Below are 8,482 nucleotides of genomic sequence, written 5' to 3'. Positions count from 1 at the left end.
GGCCCACCAGGATTTTTCTGGTGTCCCAGTGGCCCAGTCCGACCCTGGACTTAGCCAGCCATGATAAACTGGTCTGCATTGTCTCCTTCAGTACATTAGGAAGGCCAATAAAAAGCCGGTTATTGCATTAAATTTAGTCAGCCTTGGAAATGCAGCCGGAAGCACTGGATCTCAAGGATTCCAACATAGGTAAGTGGGTATTTTGTGCTTACTCTTTGTTCTACTGATAGCAAGTTAAATGGAGCCTCAAGGAATTCCTTGATCCATGCCACTCTCCAGTTTTGCCCAAGCTCCACCAATGTTTGACCTTAAGCCCCACCCCTTTCATGACCTACAAATGACACCTTTTCACGTTGGGGGCCCCCTGTGCTATGAGGCCACTGACGGCAGTACCTCCTATAACCCCCTGATGGTGGCCCTGGATCTGAGTACCAACCACCTCACTTTTAGCTGGGGAAAGTGTAAGAGACTAAAATATCCCTGGGACTTGTGCTGAGAACTCTGTGGCAGGTCAGATTGCTATGTTACTGGCACTTAATGTCCAAAAACTTGTCTGTGCCCCATCTCATTTCAGCCAAGGGTATTCAGGAGGTGGGAAAGGGCATCTAAGGCTTCTGATCTCTTTCCTGAGAAGAGCAACATCAGAACCTTTCTCCGTTTCCCTTCTGAAGGTATTTCTCTCTGTCTGTACAGTTACAGGAACGTAACAGTAGGTGGCACTGTTGTTACACTTGGTCATCTTTCCAAGAACAGATAATGAGTCTTTTTGTTTGTTGGTCTTATATGGGGGCTCCTGTATTAACTGTGGGCAAAATTACCTCCCTGCCAATTCAATTTTTGTTTTGTGTGTTCTACCTGCAGCAGGGTTATCAAAACTAATTGCAGATTGTTTGCTATGGGTTACGGCACTGAGACAGTTTTTTCCCAGTATTAGTAATTAAGCCTCTGTAAGTCTTGAAATGGGGACTAGTAAGGGTATAAAAAATCCAAATTTTGATCAAGATAATGCTACAGTTTCAACAATAACTTATAGTTTTCTCCTAAACTCTCATGCCCAATCTTGGTTAAAATGCTTCATTGTGACTGATTTACTAACATAGGAGATAAAACACACCAGGGTAAATACTCGTAGCAACCATTGAGATCTTTTGGTTTAAAGGTAGTTGATTGTTTAGTATGAATTACTGTTGCTGGTGCAGTTTAGCACCTTTTAGGGCTCTTTACAGTGTACTGTGGCTTGAATTCAGTGTCTAGAAGCCCCTAGACCCAAAAAGAACAATCTTGCTTTCTTTAGGCCAATCACTGTGTTCTTTGGTAAATTGTAATCTCTTCAGCACATCTTTTTTTCAACTATGGGACTCTGCGGGGGCCCCTTGGCTTCACATAGTCATCTTCTAATTCTAATTCTAATTGTTACAGTACTCACAGGTAACTTTACTCCTTCTTTGCTCTTCCTGAAGTTGATCATTGTCTTTTTGGCTATTCTTCTATCCATTCAAAAGATAATTTGACGTTTTCTTTCACATCTTTCGGGTTTTGGTTGGCATTTTATTTTATTTTTTTTTACTGAAAATTTTTGTTTATTTTTTCTTTACATGTGGTACACATCAAGAACATTGGGGATAAAGATTTGAAAGGGGGTAGTGGAGGTAAGTAGGAGAGGGAAATAGGGGGGGGGGGGATCCATGCTTGGTGGGATTGCCTCTTGGTTGCTGAGGTGGTTCTTGCTTTTCTGTTCTTTTCCTTTTTGGTTGGTGGGGGATTGGCAGGGATTTGTCTATTGTATGTGAGTCCATGCTTCTTGTTGTTTTGGTTGTTGAATTTGACAGTGCTTGTATGTTTTTTCCATCCAAGTTCGATTGGTTGGCATTTTAAATAGTGATGACCGAATTTTTTCGCCAGGCACGGATTCGCAGCAAACCATGAAACTTCCGCGAAATTTTGCCGCGAAAAATTTGCGGTTGTGTCCAAAAAAGGCATGGCTGCATCAAAAAAAAGGCGTCAGACTGCTATCATTCTGAACACAACTGTATAAGGGCATATATCTTATCTTTATATTAAAACTTAAACAGCATAACTTTATGTGTAACTTACGGCCGTGCCCCATTATGAAAAGATTTCATGGGGCCCGGCACAGCTGTACCCCCTCTCCCCCCCCAATGGCAGCCTTGTATCTAAATGATGTAGTAACCACACCCCGGCTTCATAATCCCACCGGACATTATTGTGCCTGACAATTATGTCTTCAAGCCCACCTCTAGCATTACTGCCCCACCCCCAATACCTTCAACCCTGCCCCCTTTCTTCGGGTTTAGTCACTGGCAAAGGTGGTAACCCTTGTGCGGGTTGAAAAAAATTTGACACCACTCAATACCTAACCCTGCCCTAATCTATAAATAAATATAACTATGCTCATTTATAAGTCTCTAATGATTATTAGAAATTGGTGATTTATCCATCATACTGTTCTGCTGTAATTGCCCCCATTTGTCCTCCATTTACCTTCCTCTTGCTCATACCCTTCTCTCCTTCCTCTAGCACTTGCACACTCAAAAACTTTTGCGTAATGAAAGAAAATATCATTCTAAGCAACTTTCCAATAGACATTTATTACACATTTTCACCGGTTTTAAAGTGGCATGTAAATGAAATTGCTATTGGATAAGGTTAAATGCTGAACCCAAAGTTAACCGGTCCATTTACTTATCTATATTTACAAAGGGTAACACTGTGTGCTGTCGATAATAATCTTGCAATCATTTTCTCATATGAAGGAAACCATTGCAGAACCTATAAATGAAAAAAAAGCAGAAATGAAGTATTTGCACCACAAGGTGTCGCTGTTGTGCATAACATGAGCCAATCTGAAGCCCAGGACTGCAGGAGGGGGCAGCGTTTACCAATAGCTAAGCAGAAGCCTTTAGAAGGCGGGATCTGTTAGAGCTGACTTGGAGATCCACAGAGCTGCTTGTCACTTCTGAGAGTGAAAAAGGAGAAAGCTGCATCGCAACCTTTTTTTTAGAAAGAAGCAAATAAACCACCAAGGACTCAAGAAACAACCCACTAAGGGTTAAACAGCACTCCTATATAAACATGGCAGATGCCCAAGAAAACTTGATTTTCATCTTCTTTTCCTATAAACCAATGGACACGTAAGTGGCAATGCTTTAAAAAAGGGCTCAGCTTTCCCTTGAAGGTGAGTCGCAGTCTCTAACGATAAATGAAATAGACTGTTCCAGGTATAGAGGCAGTAAGAAAGCTTATTGCTGATGATACCAATTACAAGGCTGAATTCGGGCTATCCATTTTTAAAATGATATTTCAATCTGAGGATGTATACTATAGCCGAAGCAAGGGAACAGCAATGGGGTCCAACGTTGCTCCCATATACTCCAATGCACGGGTATCAAAAAGTACCTTTATTTTATCAGCCTCTATTTAGGCAATGCAAGGCTTTCTACAGACATTTTAATGTTGATGCGTTCTTTGTGTGGACGGGTACAGCTGAGCGACTGTTTGTAGGTACGCGAAATGCGCTGAGTAATCACATGATATACATACTTTGGATGTACATACATAAAAGGATTTGGATAAATTGCATTTTTCCGTTGCTCCAGCCCTCCCCCAGGAGTTGTTGAACTTGTTACACAAATTACAGATACTGAAAGTAGTCATACACAGTAAGATTTGCTCATTAAGCGAGATCACCAAACAAGTGATCTCGCTTAGATTGTAAGCTCTACGGGGCAGGGACCTCCTTCCTACTGTGTCTCATACCACATGGCACTTATATATATATGTATACATATATGTATTTATTGTATTTATTTATTATATCACTTGTCCTCCCTGTGTGTAATTTTGTATTCTGTAAGACTGTACAGCGCTGCGTACCCTTGTGGCGCTTTATAAATAAAGTTATACATACATACATACATACAAGTAAAGGTCCCCATACACGGGCCGATAGAAGCTGCCGATATCGGTCCCTTGGACGGACTCGGCAGCTTATCGGCCCGTGTAGGGGCAGAAACGATTGGACTGGCCGACCGATATCTGGCCTGAAATTGGCCAGATATCGGTCGGCCAGGTTAGAAAATCCTGTCGGATCGGGGACCGCATCGGCTCGTTGATGCGGTCTCCGAACCGACTGCCCCATTGCCGCTTGCAGAAGTTGATCGTTTGGCCCCAGGGCCAAACGATCGAATTCACCGACATTCCTCCCCGATATCGCCACCCGTAGGTTGGGATATCGGGTGAAGATCCGGGTGAAGATTGTTTTATGGGGTCGGAGGACCCCATACAGGAGCTATTAACATTGGAAGCTTTCTAAATATATGAGTGTGGCCTCCAGAGGGTTAAATGAACATTTAATCAGTAAATAGAAATATTAATACACAGCATGTTGTTTTACAGGGTGAATGAAACAAAGAATAAAGTTTAGGAGTGGGTTTCCATGGACACTACACTTTGAATTAAAGCATTTTATGCCCAACAGTGACACTGTAAGGGGAGCTCACTAAATGCCTTTTTGTAAATGTTTTTGTTGATAGGATGTGGTTCTGGCACCTGTATACACCAGATGTAATGTTATTTACACCTGTAATTATCAACTGCAATATGTCTTCCAAAATGTTAGCTGTACTGTGAATCATATCTCTCTTTCTCTATATATATATGTGTGTGTGTATGTATAGGGCTGAGGACAGCACTCCAAGAGCGAGAGATTTTTAATGTGGAATATGCCTGGGGAAGATATATAGAAAGATAGATAAATGATAGATAATTAGATAGAAGATAGTTGGTTGGATAGATTGATAGATAGGTGGATAGATAAACAGAAAGAATATAACAGATAGATAGATAGATAGATAGATAGATAGATAGATAGATAGATGATACATAGACAGGTAGATTGAAAATATAACAGATAGATAGATAGATAGAAAGATAGATAATATGATAGATAGATATATAGATAGATAGATAGACAGATAGACAGCTGATAGATAGATAGATAGATGATAGATAGATAGATAGACAGTCAGACAGACTGATAGATAGATATATAGATAGACAGCTGATAGATGATAGATAGACAGACAGACAGATAGACAGCTGATAGATAGACAGCTGATAGATACATAGATAGATAGATAGATAGATAGATAGATAGATAGATAGATAGATGATAGGTAGATAGATGATAGATAGATAGATAGATAGATAGATGATAGATAGATAGATAGATAAATAGATAGATAGATGATAGATAGATAAATAGATAGATAGATAGATAGATAGATGATAGATAGATAGATAGATGATAGATAGATAGATGATAGATAGATAGATAGATGATAGATAGATAGATAAATAGATAGATAGATAGATAGATAGATAGATAGATGATAGATAGATAGATGATGATAGATAGATAGATAGATAGATCGATGGATAGATGATAGATAGATAGATAAATAGATAGATAGATAGATGATAGATAGATAGATAGATAGATGATAGATAGATAGATAAATAGATAGATAGATAGATAGATGATAGATAGATAGATAAATAGATAGATAGATAGATAGATAGATGATAGATAGATAGATAGATGATAGATAGATGATAGATAGATAAATAGATGATAGATAGATAGATAGATAGATAAATAGATAGATAGATAGATAGATGATAGATAGATAGATACATAGATAAATAGATAGATAGATAGATAGATGATAGATAGATAGATAAATAGATAGATAGATAGATAAATAGATGATAGATAGATAGATAGATAAATAGATAGATAGATAGATGATAGATAGATAGATAGATAGATAGATAGATAGATACATAGATAAATAGATAGATAGATAGATAGATGATAGATAGATAGATAGATAAATAGATAGATGATAGATAGATAGATAGATAGATAGATGATAGATAGATAGATAAATAGATAGATAGATAGACAGCTGATAGATGATAGTTAGTTAGACAGACTAGGGAACCCTGGAGCTACTGCCTGAAGGTGTTGGTAGCCCTGGGGTTCCCTGACAGCCCTTTGCCAATCGCCAGAGCACAGTTGCGGCTAAAGAATCGGGCACAGACATCACTCTCATGATGAACACCAGAATGGCGTCAAGCAGACTTCGAAAATATTCAGTGCAACTGCGATGAAGTGATCATACAGCATCCATTGTGACAAATTAGGCACAGTTGCACCAGATGCCGCGAGTCTGCATCCCACACCGCACAGTCACTTCACTTTCAGCGGCCGCAGTGCTCCTGAAATAATGCTGGGATTCTGGGAAAAACCCTAAATTGCAGGGGGGGGGGGAATTGCAAAATGGCAACTGAGCTCAAAATTGCACTTTGCTCCCTACATTGTCATTTATTTCAGGGCCTAATGGAGCAGGGGTAATTTTAAAAGGATCTACAGGAACTGATAATAACAGGCAGCCAGCTTGGGAACAGCACCGTGTCACTGGGTTTCTGGGAGTCGGATACAATCTTAGCATGGTGCGGGGAAAAGAACAGATGCGGGTAATGGATTTTTTTAAGGAAAACTATACCCCTAGAATGAATACCTAACCAACAAATTTTTATATTGTGTGAAGTGACCTATTAAGAAATATTTCCAAACTGGAATATATATATCAGTAAATATTACCCTTTTACATCCTTTCCCTTGAGCCGCCATTTAGTGATGGGCTGTATGCTCCCTCAGAGATCAGCTGACAGGAAGTGATGCAGCTCTGACTGTAACAGGAAGTAGTGTGGGAGCAAAAGGCAGAACTCTGTCCATTCATTGGCTGATGGGGCCTAGCATGTATGTGTGCCTTGGCTTGTTTGTGTGCACTGTGAATCCTTTGATCAGGGTTGGACTGGGCCACCAGGACACCGGGAAAAATCCTGGTGGGCCCCGGTGGCCCAGACCCAGGTACGAAGAACGTTGCATTAAAATCAGTTATTAGGTCTGAGCTCGGAAACAACTTCTTCTTGCCCAACCTTATTCCGTCTGGTCATTATTCATCCATAGAAACAAATAACCAATCCATTTAAATATAGCTCCCTATTACCCACTCTTGTAAATGATATATGTTTGCTTCTCATCCGCAAACACCATTTATGTTAATAATCGTACTTGTAGCAATGGAAGATGCTATGAAGGGTCCTAGGGCCTCATGGGGCCACCAAATAGCCAATCACAGCTTTTATTCCGCATCTCCAAGTGTGGCTCACCAACACTTTTTACATCTGACTGTGGCTCACAAGTACAAAAGGTTGGGGATCCCTGCTCTACAGCAATGCTTTCCAGTAGAAGGCCTGAAGGATACATGTGGGCCTCCAATGGTTTCCTTTGCTTTTTACACTGCCAAAAAACATCCATGTGCATTAATGTTTAATGAAATTTGTACCCAAACATTTGCCTTTGGGATATTTTGTCCATTACACATAAGATGCTAGATGGCGCCAGGCTAGAGGATGAACAATGAAGACTTTATCTATCAAGTAAAGTTATATTTTCAGGACAAAAATCTATGAACCAAACCTTCTTATAACAAAATAACCACTAAATCAGCCCTTCAACTGAATCCATACACCCTGAATGCCTGGTCATTACTTACCCATGTCATTTTTTGGCAAACCTTAACTACCAACTCTAAACCCTCCATCAATTCCATAAATAACTGAGAACCAAAATGATAAATTCACATTATATGATAATAATGCATAAGAACTAGGAATAAACTGCAATGTACAACCTGATGCAAAGTGATGCCACTTGTGTCATATGCAGTGGAGTAACTACCGTACAGCAGACCCCATGACTATTGGGGACCCCCAGGGAAAAAAAGTGGCCAGGACCGGTCACTAGATCTGAGTACAGTGCCACTTCCTGACTCCCACAAAGTTAGCACTTTTTGGCACACACATGCATGGGTAACAGGCGATGGAGGCTGATACATTCGGGTATCGATCGTACGTTTAAATGCAACGATCTAAAACTAACAATCAGACTGAAATTGTAGGAAAAAGACCTAAAAATAACAAATCGGAGGATGTTCTGAGCATGAAATAGTTGGCAGACACCAGCCGTACGAAAGTGACTCCATTATATGTCCCCCAAGGATATCGTCAGATACCCAATACATGCACAGATTTTATCCTTATCCAGCATTCTCTAAACTGTCCGATCGACTAAACCAGGGGTGGCCAATACGTCGATCACAGTCCACCAGCCGATCCCCCGTGGATTTCTGGTGCAGCGCAATCAAGCTGGGGATGCGGAAGTGCTGCGTGAATGTGTCGCTCTGGTCGATCGCAACCGGACCAAGTCTGGCCACCCCTGGACTAAACAATCGATAGCCATGGTACGAAAATTATTAGGACGATATTTGGAGCCCACACACGGTCCAAAAAATTTACAAAACTAAGTTTTCCTATGATTATATCTGTGTGT

This window comes from Xenopus tropicalis, chromosome 8 (assembly GCF_000004195.4).
Source record: "Xenopus tropicalis strain Nigerian chromosome 8, UCB_Xtro_10.0, whole genome shotgun sequence".
Taxonomy (NCBI): Eukaryota; Metazoa; Chordata; class Amphibia; order Anura; family Pipidae; genus Xenopus; species Xenopus tropicalis.
The sequence above is the reverse complement of the archived record's forward strand: the minus strand, read 5'-3'. Positions refer to the sequence as shown.